The following is a 20,000-nucleotide window of genomic DNA, read 5'->3' as shown; positions in this document are numbered from 1 at the left end:
TTGATAGGATGACGACAACCATATGTTAATGCAAGGTGTAACCATGGCTAGAAGGACGAAATCATGTTGTTCATAAAGCTGAAGTTGTAACGAGTCTGCAGCGATTTGAATGGTGTCTTTGCATCGCTCAGAGGAGGCTTGGCAGAAAATGCTCTGTCTATATGAAATGGGGCCAAATTTGTACTGTCAGTAAATATATAGTTTTTTATATTTTAATAATATTTGTACTATATACAGTACCAGTCAAAAGTTTGGACACACCTACTCATTCAAGGGTTTTCTTTATTTTTACTATTTTTTACATTGTAGAATAATAGTGAAGACATCAAAACTATGAAATAACACATATGGAATCATGTAGTAACCAAAAAAGTGTTAAGCGAATCAAAATATATTTTAGATTTTAGATTCTTCAAAGTAGCCACCCTTTGTCTTGATGACAGCTTTGCCCACTCTTGGCATTCTCTTAACCAGCTTCATGAGGTAGTCACCTGGAATGCATTTCAATTAACAGGTGTGCCTTGTTAAAAGTTAATTTGTGGAAATTCTTTCCTTCTTAATGTGTTTGAGCCAATCAGTTGTGTTGTGACAAGTTAGGGGTGGTATACAGAATATAGCCCTATTTGGTAAAAGACCAAGTCCATATTATGACAAGAACAGCTCAAATAAGCAAAGAGAAACGGCAGTCCATCATTACTCATCAAGAACTTTGAAAGTTTCTTCAAGTGCAGCTGCAAAAACCATCAAGCGCTATGATAAAACTGGCTCTCAAGAGGACCGCCACATGAAAGGAAGACCCAGAGTTACCTCTGCTTCAGAGGATACATTCATTAGAGTTACCAGCCTCAGAAATTGCAGCCCAAATAAATGCTTCACATAGTTCAAGTAACAGACACATCTCAACATCAACTGTTCAGAGGAGACCGTGTGAATCAGGTCTTCATGGTCGAATTGCTGCAAAGAAACCACTACTAAAGGACACCAGTAAGAAGAAGAGACTTGCTTGGGCCAAGAAACACGAGCAATGGACATTAGACCAGTGGAAATCAGTCCTTTGGTCTGATGAGTCCAAATTTGAGATTTTTGGTTCCACCCCTGTGTCTTTGTGAGATGCAGAGTAGGTGAATGGATGATCTCCGCATGTGTGGTTCCCACTGTGAAGCATGGAGGAGGAGGTGTTATGGTGTGGGGGTGCTTTGCTGGTGACACTGTCTGTGATTTATTTAGAATTCAAGGCACAGTTAACCAGCATGGCTACCACATTATTCTGCAGTGATTCGTAGGACTATCATTTGTTTTTCAACATGACAATGACCAAACACCTCCAGGCTGTGTAAGGGCTATTTGACCAAGAAGGAGAGTGATGGAGTGCTGCATCAGATGACCTGGCCTCCACAATTACCCGACCTCAATCCAATTGAGATGGTTTGGGATGAGTTGGACTGCAGAGTGAAGGAAAAGCAGCCTACAAGTGCTCAGCATATGTGGGAACTCCTTCAAGACTGTTGGAAAAGCATTCCAGGTGAAGCTGGTTGAGAGAATGCCAAGAGTGTGCAAAGCTGTCATCAAGAGAAAGGGTGACTACTTAGAAGAATCTAAAATGAAACATTTATTTTGATTTGTTGAACACTTTTTTGGTTACTACATGATTCCATATGTGTTATTTCATAGTTTTGATGTCTTCACTATTATTCTACAATGTAGAAAATAGTAAAAGTAAAGGAAAATCCTGGAATGAGTAGGTGTGTCCAAACTTTCGACTGGTACTGTATATATATATATATATATACACAAAATAATGTGGACACCCCTTCAAATTAGTGGATTCGGCTATTTCAGCCACACCCGTTGGTGACAGGTGTATAAAATTGAGTGCAGAGCCATGCAATCTCCATAGACAAACATTGACAGTAGAATGGCCTTATTGAAGAGCTCAGTGACTTTCAAAGTGGCACAGTCATAGGATGCCACCTTTCCAACAAGTCAGTTTGTCAAATTTCTGCCCTGCTAGAGCTTCCCCGGTCAACTGTAAGTGCTGTTATTGTGAAGTGGAAACATCTAGGAACAACAACGGCTCAGCCGCGAAGTGGTAGGTTACACAAGCTCACAAAATGGGACTGCCGAGTGCTGAAGCGCGTAGCGCGTAAAAATCGTCTGTCATCGGTTGCAACACTCACTACCGAGTTCCAAAATGCCTCTAGAAGCAATGTCAGCACAATAACTGTTCATCGGGAAATGGGTTTCCATAGCCGAGCAGCCGCACACAAGCCTAAGATCACCATGCGCAATGCCAAGCGTCGACTGGAGTGGTGTAAAGCTAGCTGCCATTGGACTCTGGAGCAGTGGAAACGCGTTCTCTGGAGTGATGAATCCAGCTTCACCCTCTGGCAGTCTGACGGATGAATCTGGGTTTGGCGAATACCAGGAGAATGCTACCTGCCTGAATGCATAGTGCCAACTGTAAAGTGCCCGACCTCACTAATGCTCTTGTGGCTGAATGGGAGCAAGTCCCCGCAGCAATGTTCCAACATCTAGTGGAAAGCCTTCTCAGAAGGCCGTATGCTTATTCTAGTCCTCCTCTGTTCCTCTGGTGATGTAGAGGCTAACCCAGGCCCTGCAGCCCCCAGTATCACTCCTACTCCCCAGGAGTTATCATTTGTTGACTTCTTTAACCGTAAAAGCCTTGGTTTTCTGCACGGTAACATCAGAAGCCTCCTTCCTAAGTTTGAGTTATTCACTGCGTTAGCACACTCCGCCAACCCTGATGTTCTAGCAGTGTCTGAATCCTGGCTTAGGAAGGCCACCAAAAATTCAGAAATGTCCATCCCCAACTACAACATTTTCCGTCTAGATAGAACTGCCAAAGGGGGTGGAGTTGCAATCTACTGTAGAGATAGCCTGCAGAGCTATATCATACTATCCAGGTCTGTGCCCAAACAGTTTGAGCTCCTACTTCTAAAAATCCACCTTTCCAGAAATAAGTCTCTCAATGTTGCCGCTTGCTACAGAACCCCCTCAGCCCCCAGCTGTGCCCTGGACACCATATGTGAATTGATTGCCCCCCATCTATCCTCAGAGTTCGTACTGCTTGGTGACCTAAACTGGGATATGCTTAACACCCCGGCCATCCTACAATCCAAACTAGATGCCCTCAATCTCACACAAATTATCAACGAACCTACCAGGTACAACCCTAAATCCGTAAACATGGGTACCCTCATAGATATCATCCTGACTAACTTACCCTCTAAATAGACCTCCGCTGTCTTCAACCAGGATCTCAGCGATCACTGCCTTATTGCCTGCGTCCATAACGGGTCCGCGGTCAAACAACCACCCCTCATCACTGTCAAACGCTTCCTAAAACACTTTAGCGAGCAGACCTTCCTAATTGACCTGGCCCAGGTATCCTGGATGGATATTGATCTCATTCCATCAGTAGAGGATGCCTGGTTGTTCTTTAAAAGTGCTTTCCTCTCAATCTTAAATAAGCATGCCCCATTCAAAAAATTCAGAACTAAGGAACCAATATAGGAACCAATATACACAAGCAGTTAGGAAAGCAAAGGCTAGCTTTTTCAAACAGAAATTTGCATCCTGTAGCACTAACTCCAAAAAGTTTTGGGACACTGTAAAGTCCATGGAGAATAAGAGCACCTCCTCCCAGCTGCCCACTGCACTGAGGCTAGGAAACACTATCACCACCGATAAATCTACAATAATCGAGAATTTCAACAAGCATTTTGCTACGGCTGGCCATGCTTTCCACCTGGCTATGACTACCCCGGCCACCAGCTCTGCACCCTCCGCTGTAACTTGCCCATGCCCCCCCCCCCCCGCTTCTCCTTCACACAAATTCAGACAGCTGATGTTCTGAAAGAGCTGCAAAATCTGGACCCCTACAAATCATCTGGGCTAGACAATCTGGACCCTTTCTTTCTAAAAATAGCCACCGAAATTGTCACAACCCCTATTACTAGCCTGTTCAACCTCTCTTTCGTAACGACTGAGATCCCCAGAGATTGGAAAGCTGCCGCGGTCATCCCCCTCTTCAAAGGGGGTGACACTCTAGATCCAAACTGTTACAGACCTATATCCATCCTGCCCTGCCTTTCGAAAGTTTTTGAAAGCAAAGTTAACAAACAGATCACCGACCATTTCAAATCCCACCGTACCTTCTCCGCTATGCAATCCGGTTTCTGAGCTGGTCATGGGTGCACCTCAGCCACGCTCAAGGTCCTAAATGATATTATAACCGCGATCGATAATAGACAGTAGTGTGCAGCCGTCTTCATCGACCTGGCCAAGGCTTTTGACTCTGTCAACCACCACATTCTTATTGGCAGTCTAAATAGCCTTGGTTTCTCAAATGACTGCCTCGCCTGGTTCACCAACTACTTCTCAGATAGAGTTCAATGTGTCAAATTGGAGGGCCTGTTGTCTGGACCTATGGCAGTCTCTATGGGGGTGCCACAGGGTTCAATTCTTGGGCCGACTCCTTTCTCCGTATATTTCAATGATGTCGCTCTTGCTGCTGGTGACTCTCAGATCCACCTCTATGCAGACGACACCATTTTGTATACATCTGACCCTTCATTGGACACTGTGTTAACAAACCTCCAAACGAGCTTCAATGCCATACAACACTCCTTCCGTAGCCTCCAACTGCTCTTAAACACTAGTAAAACTAAATGCATGCTCTTCAATAGAACGCTGCTGGCACCCGCCCACCCGACTAGAATCACTACTCTCGACGGGTCTGTGGACAACTACAAATACCTAGGTGTCTGGTTAGACTGTAAACTCTCCTTCCAGACTCACATTAAGCATTTCCAATCCAAAGTTAAATGTAGAATCGGCTTCCTATTTCGCAACAAAGCCTCCTTCACTCATGTTGCCAAACATGCCCTCGTAAAACTGACTATCCTACCGATCCTTGACTTCGGCGATGTCCTTTACAAAATAGCCTCCAACACTCTACTCAGCAAATTGGATGTAGTCTATCACAGTGCCATCCGTTTTGTCACCAAAGACCCATATACTACCCACCACTGTGACCTGTACGCTCTTGTTGGCTGGTCCTCACTACATATTCGTCGCCAAACACACTGGCTCCAGGCCATCTATAAATCACTGCTAGGCAAATCTCCGCCTTATCTTAGCTCATTGGTCACCATAGCAACACCCACCCGTAGTATGCGCTCCAGCAGGTATATCTCACTGGTCATCCCCAAAGCCAACACCTCCTTTGGCCGCCATTCCTTCCAGTTCTCTGCTGCCAATGACTGGAACGAACTGCAAAAATCTCTGAAGCTGGAGACTCTTATCTCCCTCACTAACTTTAAGCATCAGTTGTCAGAGCACCTTACCGATCACTGCACCTGTACACAGCCCTTCTGAAATTAGCCCACTCAACTACCTCATCCCCATATTGTTATTTATTTTGCTCATTTGCACCCCAGTATCTAATATCTAATCTCTATTTTCACATCTATCATTCCAGTGTTAATACTAATTGTAATTATTTTGCACTATGGCCTATTTATTGCCTTACCTCCATAACTTGCTACATTTGCACACACTGTATACATATTTTCTGTGGTATTTTTGACTTTATGTTTTGTTTTACCCCATATGTAACTCTGTGTTGTTGTTTTTATCGCACTGCTTTGCTTTATCTTGGCCAGGTCGCAGTTGTAAATGAGAACTTGTTCTCAACTGGCTTACCTGGTTAAATAAAAATAAAAAAAGAGTGGAGGCTGTTATAGCAGCAAAGGGGGGACCAACTCCATATTAATGCCCATACATTTGGAATGGTAAGCAAGTTAGGTCCAAAAAACGGATTTTCACCAAGTCAAATTCATTTATTGTGTTTAGAAGTTTAATAATGCTTGTATCTAAACCAATGTAGATAATTTTAAGATTGTTCTGTACATCAATTGGGGTATCTATATGCTTCAGTATGAGGTCCTAAACCTAGCATGAAAGTGAATTATTGTAGCTGTGTGGGCAAATATAGTCAAAATGTTTGCCTTGTGGTAAGTTGAGCCAACTGTTGAGCCAATGGCAAGTTGAGAAAATTGAAGTGTTTTCTTCACAGGAATAATGCAAGGCATTATTGCTGGGATATGAGGTAACAAAAGGGCCTGTCCTATGTTAAAAGTGTTAAAAAAAGTACAAAATGTTTATTTGTTAAAAGACTCTTAAAATGATCAAAAAACTGTATGTTTACATGATTTCTGATTATTTACATGATTTCTGATTATTTCCAGGGATACACAACATCCTGAAATATATGTAGATATCTTTGTTAGAAAGAATACTATATTTCCCTTGACGGAGTGATGCTGAATATAAAAAATTGCTCAACTTACTTAATGGCCTGCTCTCCAGTTCAGTTCACCTAACCGGGTTGACCTCAAAATGAGGGACAGATGTAAATGAATCATTACATTAAATAAATAATAAACTTCAGAATTGACTTTGTCAAAGCAACAAAATAACTATGGCTTTACAATGACGGCGAAACTTTAACATTTTGGGGATTCAATCTTCCTAGAAGTAACACAGGGTTGATGGAGGGACATGTCAAAATGCTGAATTTTGGCACTTTAGCAAGTCTTTATTCATATACAAAAATCTGATTTATTGAATTCTCCATGTGGTCTCGGCCTATGTTAAAGGGCACTTCATTTAATATAACTGGCTTTTAAAATTCAATATTGGTGCACAATTTCTACTTAAAATATCAGAGACGTAAAAGGTACTCATTTCGTGGAATGACTCTGGCCTACCCTGCCTGTTACGATGTTGATGATGATGTTTTAACAAACTCTGAGTTATGTTGACTAGGAGCAGTGATGGTGACTGGTTAGTCATTGTGACATTCAGAAATACATGTACAATAGAAGTGAGGGTAATGGCTTTGCCTCCTGTAGTTTTCATACAAAAAGCCAGATTCCATACTTACTGAGCAGTGGGGCGGCAGATAGCCTAGAAGTTCGAGTATTGGGCCAGTAACTGAAAAGTCGCTGGTTTGAATACCTCAGCCGACAAAGTGAAAAAATCTTCACCCTAATTTCCTCCAGGGGCGCTGTAATCCTATGGCTGACCCTGTAAAACAACACATTTCACTGCACCTATCCAATGTATGTGACAATAATAATAATAAAAAATAAAAATAAAATCTGTTTGCTCAGGGTATAGCGCAGGCTGTGGTCTGTAGGGTGTTACTGTAGAATCAAAATACATGTCCATATGACCTTTCAGACAAGAGGACCTTTGTTGGCTTAGTAGTGCCATCTTCTGTTTGCTCAGGGTATAGGCTGTAGTCTTCATCGCAACTGTAGAATCACACTTTTAGGTTTAATGTTTATTATGCTTTTTAATATGTTTTATCTTCCTACCCAGGGTTTGCAGTTGAAAACTAGTTAGCGGGCTGAATCTGGCCTTGTTTTGTTGACACAGCCTCTAACACAGAATATCAAATAAACCGTAATTAACTGTAAAACCACCCATGCCATCTACTGACTGGAATGTCCATTGTGCAACGTGTTCTACATTGGATGGACAAAGAGACGTCTCCAGGATCGCATGGCAGAACATAAATACCCCATACATGTAGGTAATAAGTACTACCCCATGGCAAACACTACAAGTCCTTACACCACAGCCGTCCTACCTCTCTAGCCGGACTATTTGCATTGACCCCCCCCACTTTTTTACGCTGCTGCTACTCACCGTTCACTATCAATGTATAGTCACTTTACCCCTACTACATACAGTTGAAGTCGGAAGTTTACATACACCTTCGCTAAATACATTTAAACTCAGTTTTTCACAATTCCTGACATTTAATCCTAGTAAAAATTCCCTGTCTTAGGTCAGTTAGGATCACCACTTTATTTTAAGAATGTGAAATGTCTGAATAATAGTAGAGACTGATTTATTTAAGCTTTTATTTATTTATTCACATTCCCAGTGGGTCAGAAGTTTACATACACTCATTGCCCTTAAATTGTTTAACTTGGGTCAAACGTTTTGGGTAGCCTTCCACAAGCTTCCCACAATAAGTTGGGTGAATTTTGGCCCATTCCTCCTGACAGAGCTGGTGTAACTGAGTCAGGTTTGTAGGCCTCCTTGCTCGCACACGCTTTTTCTATAGGATTGAGGTCAGGGCTTTGTGATGGCCACTCCAATACCTTGACTTTGTTGTCCTTAAGGCATTTTGCCACAACTTTGGAAGTATGCTTGGGGTCATTGTACATTTGGAAGACCCATTTGCGACCAAGCTTTAACTTCCTGACTGATGTCTTGAGATGTTGCTTCAATATATCCACATAATTTTCATTCCTCATGATGCCATCTATTTTGTGAAGTGCACCAGTCCCTCCTGCAGCAAAGCACTCCCACAGCATGATGCTGCCACCCCCGTGCTTCACGGTTGGTATGGTGTTCTTCGGCTTGCAAGCCACACCCTTTTTCCTCCAAACATAACGATGGTCATTATGGCCGAACAGTTCTATTTTTGTTTCATCAGACCAGAGGACATTTCTCCAAAAAGCACGATCTTTGTCCCCATGTGCAGTTGCAAACCATAGTCTGTCTTTTTTTATGGCGGTTTTGGAGCAGTGGCTTCTTTTTTGCTGAGTGGCCTTTCAGGTTATGTTGATATAGGACTCGTTTTACTGTGGATATAGATACTTTTGTACCTGTTTCCTCCAGCATCTTCACAAGGTCATTTGCTGTTGTTCTGGGATTGATTTGCACTTTTCGCACCAAAGTACGTTCATCTCTAGGAGACAGAACGTGTCTCCTTCCTGAGCGGTATGACGGCTGTGTGGTCCCATGGTGTTTATACTTCAGGCATTTGGAAATTGCTCCCAAGGATGAACCAGACTTGTGGAGGTCTTGGCTGATTTATTTTGATTTTTCCATGATGTCAAGCAAAGAGGCACTGAGTTTGAAGGTAGGCCTTGAAATACATCTACAGGTACACCTCCAATTGACTCAAATTATGTCAATTAGCCTATCAGAAGCATCTAAAGCCATGACATCATTTTCTGGAATTTTCCAAGCTGTTTAAAGGCACAGTCAACTTAGTGTATGTAACTTCTGACCCACTGGAATTGTGATACAGTGATTTATAAGTGAAATAATCTGTCTCTAACAATTGTTGGAAAAATTACTTGTGTCATGCACAAAGTAGATGTCCTAACCGACTTGCCAAAACTATAGTTTGTTAACAAGAAATTTGTGGAGTAGTTGAAAAACGAGTTTTAATGACTCCAACCTAAGTGTATGTAAACTTCCGACTTCAACTGTATATGAGCCTACTACTATTGTAATGCCCATACGGTTATGGTATCACATTTTATGTATGAAACATAAGATATTGTTGTTGTAATCCACTATTATTTTGGGCTGAGTTCTCCAAGGCTTTCCATTGGGAATTGTTTATGCCTGTTGCCGCCAGCAGGGGCCGCGGTAGGATCATAGCCATTTGTGTCTCAACACTCGAGGAAGACGCCTGTTACAAATAACTGTTTCCTCCTGTCTCCTTTTTCTTTATTCTGTTTAACATTCTGTTTATCAGTGGAGGCTCCTCAGAGGAGGAAGGGGAGGACCATCCTCCTTAGTGAATTTCTTAACATTTAAAAAGTTATCCTTTTTAGATAAAACTATACTACATATAATCACGTCACCAAATAATTGAATAAAACACACTATTTTGCAAAGAAGGTCTACAGTAGCCTCAACAGCATTATGTAGGGTAGCACTGTGGTGTAGCCGGAGGACAGCTAGCTTCCGTCCTCCTCTGGGTACACTGACTTCAATACAAAACCTAGGAGGCTCATGTTCTCACCCCCTTCCATAGACTTGCACAGTAATTATGACAACTTCTGGAGGATGTCCTCCAGCCTATCAGAGCTCTTGCAGCATGAACTGACATGTTGTCCACCCAATCAAAGGATCAGATAATTAATCTAGTACTGAAAGCATAAGCTACAGCTAGCTAGCACTGCAATGTATAAAATGTGGTGAGTAGTTGACTCAAAAAGAGAGAAAGACAATAGTTAAACAGTTTTTAACAAATTAATTTCTTCCAAAATGAAGGAGAAGCAAGAGAGAAACAGAGAGAGAGTCATTTTTTCCCACTTTTAGTTTCACTTACTTAGCTACCGAAACACCCTGATCAAACAGAGAGGGATGATATGTTAGCTAGCTGGCTATGACTTTCAAACACAACACTGGAACTCTTCCAAGTCAAGGTAAACTTTTGGGATTACTAATTTATTGCCACCAGGTCCCGCCGGTGTAACTGCTTACTGACTGTACACTGATACATTACTGCATGATTATAGCGGGTTTACTAACGCATTAGTTCTATTAGCTATGCTGACTATGACATTACTTTAGCTAATATGATGACAACGATGTAGGCTGTGTGTAGCGGTTTTTGCTTGGAAAGGTTTTTTCGCCTGGTCATATTCAGCTGCTGTGTTGTGCATTGAAGTCCACAAGCAAAGAGAAGAGGTGAGAGGAGGAGAGATGCGAGAAGGAATACAACGTGGCTGCTATGACAACATTATTTAATGCTTTATCAAATGAAAAGAGAATAAACACTTGAGGAAGACGCCTGTTACAACTCTAACAGTTTAGTTCTGTCTCCTTTTTCTTAATTATGTTTAACAGAAACACAATATTATCTGGACATGTGTCCCTGCCACCTGGGACCTGTAACACTATTCAAGGCTAGAACTGGATTGTCTTTTCAAATATTTCAACCTTTAATATGTATTGTGATGCTCATATCTATTTCACTATGTTGAATTGACATTGCCTATTGTTGATAACTGTGCTGTCCACTAATGACTATATAGTATATAACCACTCCCTCAATCAGGGAAGGGGGGACCAGATGGATTCCTGGCTAAGCAGCTAGACCATCCAGAACGACTGCTCAAACAAAATGCCCAGGCTCCTCTGTGTTATTTCAAGCCAGTCATCAGCAAAAATTGCTGAGCACAGTATTGACCCTGTGGGACTTACTCCCCAATTACAGTGTTTACTGTGGAGTTACACATTATACATATTGCAGCAAGCTAATAAAATGTGCAAGCTGGGCAAGCTAATAAAAATACAAGATACTAACTTTATAGGATAACATTTTACCTCAACAAAACGGCACTTCACTAAGCACACCTTACAGTAATACTCCCAATATTGTTGCAAGAATTATATTGTAATTGAGCTTTTACGATGTCAGTAGGAAACAACTGCATTGTATTAATGTATATTTAGTGAAGACAGAATATAAAATTGACAACATATTAACAATTCCATCTGTAGAAGTCAGGAAAATATATCTAAGGATACAACATTTGAAGAGTTTATTTCCAAAACGCTATATCCACACATAAAAGTACATTTGTTTTTTCAGCATAAATTATTGCTTATGGGTAGCTTCATGTGTGTAAAATATTACTGTTCTCAGATGTTTTATTCATAGATTTTAGATGTGTATGAAAATCAGGGTTGTTGAATTGCCTCCAATTCAACTCATGAGTTGAAATTTAAATTGAATTGGCCACACCCCACAGGATGTAGAATTTGAGTTTGAGTGAAAGGAAATTCCACTGTCTATGAACATGAGAGTTTCACTGAATTGGACAGCTCACACTTCTAGATACCAAAGAATATTTCACTTTTCTCTGTAAACAATGTTCATATTCTCTTTTAACCTTAGTGCTTAGAATAGCCAATTATATTTCCACCAACCATTTAATTTGTTTGGATTCTTTATGAAGGCTTTAGGGTCAACAAACTAATGCATTCTGGGAAATGTAGTATTTCCCCCATAATGAACAAAAAGTGATTCATGAAATATAATAACTTAGAATATTCGCATACAGGTTTTGTTTTCGTTGATCACTCATTTCAAGAGTTTGTAGTGAAAATCAATTGTTTCATCAATATTTTATATGCATCGGCAGGATAGAACGGCTGACTCCTGTAAGACAAGGGGTGGCGGTCTGTGTATTATGTAAACAACAACTGGTGCACAAAATCAAATACTAAGGAAGTCTTGAGGTTTTGCTCGCCTGAGGTAGAGTATCTTATGATAAGCTGTAGACCACACTATTTACCAAGAGAGTTTTCATCTATATTTTTTGTTGTTGTCTATTTATCACCACAAACCAATGTTTGGCATTAAGATTGCACTCAATGAGCTGTATAAGGCCATAACTAAACAGGAAAATGCTCATCCAGAGGAGGTGCTCCTAGTGGCTGTGGACTTTAATGCAGGGAAACTTAAATCCATTCTACCTAATTTCTACCAGCATGTTAAATGTGCAACCACAGGAAAAAAAACTCTAGACCACCTTTACTCCACACACAGTGATGCATACAAAGCTCTCCCTCGCCCTCCATTTGGCAAATCTGACCATAACTCTATCCTCCTGATTCCTGCTTATAAGCAAAAACTAAAGCAGGAAGCACCAGTGACTTGGTTAATAAAAAAGTGGTCAGATGACGCAGATGCTAAGCTACAGGACTGTTTTGCTAGCACAGACTGGAACATATTCCGGGATTCTTCAGATAGCATTGAGGAGTACACCACATCAGTCACTGGCTTCATCAATAAGTGCATCGATGACGTCGTCCCCACAGTGACCGTACGTACATACCCCAACCAGAAGCCATGGATTACAGGCAACATCCGCACTGAGCTAAAGGGTAGAGCTGCCGCTTTCAAGGAGCGGGACTCTAACCCGGACGCTTATAAGAAATCCTGCCATGCCCTCCGACGAACCATAAAAACAGGTAAAGAGTCAATACAGGACTAAGATTGAATCGTACTACACCGGCCCTGACGCTCGTTGGATGTGGCAGGGCTTGAAAACTATTACAGACTACAAAGGGAAGCACAGCCGCGAGCTGCCCAGTGACATGAGCCTACCAGACAAGCTAAATCACTTCTATGCTTGTTTAGAGGCAAGCAACACTGAAGCATGCATGAGAGCATCAGCTGTTCCTGATGACTATGTGATCACGCTCTCCGTAGCCGATGTGAGTAAGACTTTTAAGCAGGTCAACATTCACAAGGCCGCAGGGCCAGACGGATTACCAGGACGTGTACTCCGAGCATGCGCTGACCAACTGGCAAGCGTCTTCACTGACATTTTCAACATGTCCCTGTCTGAGTCTGTAATATCAACATGTTTCAAGCAGACCACCATAGTCTCTTTACCCAAAAACAATAAGATAACCTGCCTAAATGACTACCGACACGTAGCACTCACGTCTGTAGCCATGAAGTGCTTTGAAAGGCTGGTCATGGCTCACATCAACACCATTATCCCAGAAACCCTAGACCCACTCCAATTTGCATACCGCCCCAACAGATCCACAGATGATGCAATCTCTATTGCACTCCACACTGCCCTTTCCCACCTGGACAAGAGGAACACCTACGTGAGAATGCTATTCATTGACTACAGCTCAGCGTTCAACACCATAGTGCCCTCAAAGCTCATCACTAAGCTAAGGACCCTGGGACTAAACACCTCCCTCTGCAACTGGATCCTGGACTTCTTGACGGGCCGCCCCCAGGTGGTAAGGGTAGGAAACAACACATCTGCCACGCTAATCCTCAACACGGTGGCCCCTCAGGTGTGCGTGCTCATTCCCCTCCTGTACTCCCTGTTCACCCATGACTGCATGGACAGGCACGATACCAACACCATCATTAAGGTTGCCGACGACACAACAGTGTTAGGCCTGTTCACCGACAATGATGAGACATCCCATAGGGAGGAGGTCAGAGACCTGGCCGTGTGGTGCCAGGATAACAACCTCTCCCTCAATGTGATCAAGACAAAAGGAGATGATTGTGGACAGCAGGAAAAAAAAGAGGAATGAGCATGCCCCCATTTTCATCGACGGGGCTGTAGTGGAACAGGTTGAGAGCTTCAAGTTCCTTGGTGTCCACATCACCAACAAACTATCATGGTCCAAGCACACCAAGACAGTTGTGAAGAGGGCATGACAAAGCCTATTCCCCCTCAGGAGACTGAAAAGATTTGTCATGGGTCCTCAGATCCTCAAAAAGTTATACAGCTGCACCATCGAGAGCATCCTGACTGGTTGCATCACAGCCTGGTATGGCAACTGCTCAGCCTCCGACCGCAAGGCACTACAGAGGGTAGTGCGTACGGCCCAGTACATCACTGGGGCCAAGCTTTCTGCCATCCAGGACCTCTACACCAGGCGGTGTCAGAGGAAGGCCCTAAAAATTATCAAATACTCCAGCCACCCTAGTCATAGACTGTTCTCTGTGCTACCGCACGGCAAGCGGTACCGGAGCGCCAAGTCTAGGTCCAAAAGGCTACTTAACAGCTTCTACCCCCAAGCCATAAGAATCCTGAACATCTAATCATGGCTACCCAGACTATTTGCATTGTACATATTACCTCAATTACCTCGACTAACCGGTGCCCCCGCACATTGACTCTGTACCCCCTGTATATGGCCTCCCTACTGTTATTTTATTTTACTGCTGCTCTTTAATTATTTGCTATTTGTAATTTTTTATGTATCTATTTTTTACTTAACATTATTTTCTTAAAAACGGCATTGTTGGTTAAGGGCTTGTAAGTAAGCATTTCACTGTAAAGTCGACAGCTGTTGTATTATGTGCTCCCGAGTGGCGCAGCGGTCTAAGGCACTGCATCTCAGTGCTTGAGGCGTCACTACAAACCACCTGGTTTGATTCCAGGCTGTATCACAACCGGCCGTGATTGGGAGTCTCATAGTGCGGTGCACAATTGGCCCAGCGTCGTCCGGGTTTAGCCGGTGTAGGCCGTCATTGTAAATAAGCATTTGTTCTTAACTGACTTGCCTAGTTAAATAAAAAAAATGTAAAAAAATAAAACTTGGCGCATGTGGCAAATAACATTTGATTTGAATTTATTATTTGATGTTTTATGTACAATATGTATATTTGTATAGACTACACCTAATGAACAAAAATATAAATGCAACATTTAAAGTGTTGGTCCCATGTTTCATGAGCTGAAATAAAAGATCCCAGAAATGTTCCATACGCACAAAAGGTTTATTTCTCTCAATGTTTATGCACAAATTTGTTTACATCCCTGTTATTGAGCATTTTTCCTTTGCCAAGATAATCCATCCACCTGACAGGTGTGGCATATCAAGAATCTGATTAAAAGCATGATCATTACACAGGTGCACCTTGTGCTGAGGACAATAAAAGGTCCCTCTAAAATGTGCAGTTCTGTTACACAACACAATGCCACAGATGTCTAAAGTTTTGAGGGAGCTTGCAATCGGCATGATGACTGCAGGAATGTCCCCCAGAGCTGTTGCCAGAGAATTTTGCAGTACGTCCAGCCGACCTTACAACTGCAGACCACATGTAACCATGCCAGCCCAGGACCTCCACATCCGGCTTCTTAAACTGCGGGATCGTCTGAGACCAGCCACCCGGACAGCTGATGAAATTGTTGGTTTGCACAACCAAAGAATTTCTGCACAAACTGTCAGAAACCGTCTCGGGGTGCTCGTTGTCCTCACCAGGGTCTTGACCTGACTGCGGTTGGGCATTGTAACCGACTTCAGTGGGCAAATGCTCACCTTTGATGGCCACTGGCACACTGGAGAAGTGTGCTCTTCACGGATGAATCCCGGACAACTATGGACAATGAACACAATTGCATTTTATTGATGGCAATTTGAATGCACAGAGATACCGTGACGAGATCCTGAGGCCCATTGTCGTGCCATTCATATGCCGCCAGCACCTCATGTTTCAGCATGATAATGCACATCCCCATGTTGCAAGGATCTGTACACAATTCCTGGAAGCTGAAACTGTCCCGGTTCTTCCATGGCCTGCATACTCATCAGACATGTCACCCATTGAGCATGTTTGGGATGCTCTGGATCGACGTGTACGACAGCGTGTTCTAGTTCCCGCCAATATCCAGCAACTTCGCACAGCCATTGAAGAGGAGTGGGACAACATTCCACAGGCCACAATCAACACCCTGATCAACTCTATGCGAAGGAAATGTGTCGTGGTGCATGAGGCAAATGGTGGTCACACCAGATACTGACTGGTTTTCTGATCCACGCCCCTACTTAAAAAAAAAAGGTATCTATGACCAACAGATGCATATCTGTATTCCCAGTCATGTGAAATCCATAGATTAGGGCCTAATGAATTTATTTCAATTGACTGATTTCCTTTATATGAACTGTAACTCTGTAAAATTGCATGTTGCGTTTATATTTTTGTTCAGTGTAGAATAGAAGAGGCATTTGAATTTAATTTAATTTCACTGATTGAAATTATATTTCCTTTCATTCTAATTGCAATTCTGTATCCTGTTTACTACTGAAATTCAATAAAAATTCAAGAATTGAATTAGAATTGGAAGCATTCTCAATGCAATTCTGAATTGAGCACAACCTTGATGAAAATGTATTTTTTTGCAAAACACTGTATATCCATTGTTTAGCTGGAATGGAATGTTCATATCCTGTATATTTGAATGTGATATGTGGTTGTCTCACGGTCACCTATCTATCTTTAAGAGTGACTGCCCCTAAAAACCAACTAATCCCTTTGAAAACGGCCTATGTGGCATCGATACGAGTCAGAAACATTTATTCTAGTGTCAAAATTGACAACAAAGTATAAAAATAATAATTTTGGTCAAAGTCAATCTTGTCTAAAACGGAGTTTGGAACCTGAGTGCGTTACAAACCAGTAAATGTAGTTTGAAGTTTTGAAGTTTGAGTTTATTTATTCTTGCTCACAGCTAAAACTGAAGAAATGCAGAATTGACATTACTAATAATTGCAAAACACTCATTTAAAATACATGACACATAATACGTGACAAAAATAGAATACAGAACACTTGAAACATCACAGGACATTTTTCATGATGGAAATTGAAATGTTAAAATGTGATTGTAAAAAATATACTTTTTGGGAAATCCATTTAAGAGCTAGAGTTATTGTACAGTCTGACAGCAGTGTGTAGAGTGGCGTTTCACAGGTGGTTCGTACGGGCAGTTATACAGGACAGTTCGTGGCTGTTTCTCAGGAGCCTGGTGGTGCAGTTACCTCTTTTTGGAGGGAGCAGGTCGTTCAGTGGATGGTCAAAAGTGTGCATGTCCTTCACCATGTGCACTGCAGCCTGCTCTTGCCTGCTCCGCAGTGACGGGAGCTGTGGTTGGACTGCTCCACCTCTGGAGATGATCCTCAAGGCTCTCCTCTGCACCCTGTCTAGTTGGACCTGCTGCTTTTTACTGCATCCAACTAACAGCACTCCACCGTATTCCAGACAAGGCCTGACCAGTGTAGTGTATACTGTGACCAGATCTTCAGTGGGTAGGCCATTTCTGGCAAGAACAGTCAAAAAGTGCAGGCGTTTTGAGGCCTTCCTCACTGACTGCTCCACATGTGTGTCACCACTGAGGTTAGAGTCTAGATGAAAACCAAGATACTTGGTTGTTGCTACCACTGGTACTTCCTGTCCTCCAAGGATTAGTGGTGCAGGTTGTGGATGGTCTCTAGAAAAATATTTTTTCCACAGACTTTGTCCCATTCAGGAGCATGTTGTTGGATGTGGCCCACTCTTCCAGCTGCTTTGCCTCCAAGCCCATGGAAGTGTCCTCTTGGATGCTGATTAATGGTATGGCTCGGGACAGCCCTACATCGTCTGCATACCCAGGGTCCAGAGTGTCACTGAAGACAATTTTTCAGGTGGACATGTGAAGGAGAAACAGATATGGTAAAACCACGCCCCCTTGTGGTACACCAGAGGTGACCTCTGACCAAGGGCTAAATGTGCGATTTGCCATCACTCTCTGCCTTCTTCCGTTGGTGTAGCTGTGGAGCCAGGCTAGTAACCTTGAACACAGTTCAATGTCAGACAGAAGTTGCAGGAGCTTTGCGTGATCTACTCGATCAAAAGCTTTGGAGATATGAGCAAGTAACACCCATCACCATTGTTGGTTTTCTGGAGTCTGTAGCTGTCAGCCAGGAGTGTGTGGATTTCACAAGGGCGGGAGTAGTGCTGGACTTTAGGAGGAAGGCATACTGATTTGTGCACTCAGATAGAACTGTTGGCATGAGTTTTTTCATGATGAAGCTCTCCTGGATTTTTCCAAGGGCCTTCAGTCAATCATTGTACATGGGTTTGACACTTTTGGTATGGGACACACATTGGCAATTTTACAGGCAGCAGGAATAGTCCCCTGCCAGTAGGAAGTGTTAACAACGTGTGTGATGACAGGGGCTAGATCTTCTGCATGCTCTTTTAGTAGCCCGGCTGGAATGCCATCAGGCCCAGACGCTTTACGTGAGCTGAGTCTGGTCAGAGCTTGCTTTACAGTCGGGGTATTGTAGTAATTCTTCAGATTTGTAATGATCAGATCGAGGATGGAGTCCCTTCTGGTCTTATTTTTGACCACTTGTTTCATGTCTGGATGGGAGTTTGTCAGCATCTTGATGGGAAGTCTCCACACAGGATGAGACCCATTTGGGGAGAGGAGATCCTGATCACATTGACAGTGTTTATGAGATAATCCACAGTGTTCTGCTAAAGTGTTTTCTCTTTCGCCCATGGTGGATGGTAGAGTACTCCCACTACCATAGTTGAAACTGAGCTGGGGAGTCATTTAGGATGAAGCGGAAGCCACATACAGTGCTTTCAAAAAGTATTCTGAACCCTTGACTTTTTCCACATTTTGTCACGTTACAGCCTTATTCTAAAATTGATGAAGTTATTTTTTTCCCTCATCAATCTACACACAATACTCCATATAGACAAAGCAAAAAAAGGTTTATTATTTACATTTTAAAAAATCTTATTTACAAAAGTATTCATACCCTTTGCATCCTGTTTCCATTGATCATCCTTGAGATGTTTCTACATCTTGATTGGAGTCCACCTGTGGTAAATTCAATTGATTGGACATGACTTAGGAAGACACACACCTGTATATGTAAGGTCCCACGGTTGACAGTGTATGTCAGAGCAAAAACCAAGCCATGCGGTCAAAGGAATTGTCTGTAGAGCTCCGAGACAGGATTGTGTCGAGGCACAGATCTGGGGAAGGGTACCAAAATAATTCTGCAGCATTGAAGGTCCCCAAGAACACAGTGGCCTCCATCATTCTTAAATGGAAGATGTTTGGAACCACCAAGACTCTTCCTAGAGCTGTCCACCTGGCTAAACTGAGCAATCGGGGAAGAAAGGCCTTGGTCAGGGAGGTGACCAAGAACCCGATGGTCACTCTGACAGAGCTCCAGAGTTCTTCTGTGGAGATGGGAGAACCTTCCAGAAGGACAACCATCTTTGCAGCACTCCACCAATAAGGCCTTTATGGTAGAGTACATTTACATTTACATTTTCGTCATTTAGCAGACACTCTTATCCAGAGCGACTTACAAATTGGTGCATTCACCTTATGATAGCCAGTGGGACAACCACTTTACAATAGTTTTTTTGGGGTGGGGTAAGGGGGGGGGTAGAAGGATTACTTTATCCTATCCCAGGTATTCCTTAAAGAGGTGGGGTTTCAAGTGTCTCCGGAAGGTGGTGAGTGACTCCGCTGTCCTGGCGTCGTGAGGGAGCTTTTTCCACCATTGGGGTGCCAGAGCAGCAAACAGTTTTGACTGGGCTGAACGGGAACTGTGCTTCCGCAGAGGTAGGGGAGCCAACAGCAGTGTCTTGACTGTTTTCAGTTGCAGGTGGAACTCCATAAACCAGAGAATATTCCCGAAAAGATGATTAAATCCACTTTTTGCTTTGAATGAGGAGTTCCCTCACCATTTTAGTTGCCGGACATCTTGCATTTCCCAAATTATTTTGCTGGAATTAGTCATTTCTAAGCGACGTGGCCACGACCACATGTACTGTGAAGCCTGTCACATGCTTCCCAGTCTAAACAGTT

Source organism: Coregonus lavaretus (assembly GCF_964263955.1).
Source record: "Coregonus lavaretus genome assembly, chromosome: 17".
Lineage (NCBI taxonomy): Eukaryota > Metazoa > Chordata > Actinopteri > Salmoniformes > Salmonidae > Coregonus > Coregonus lavaretus.
Note: the sequence above shows the minus strand (reverse complement) of the source record.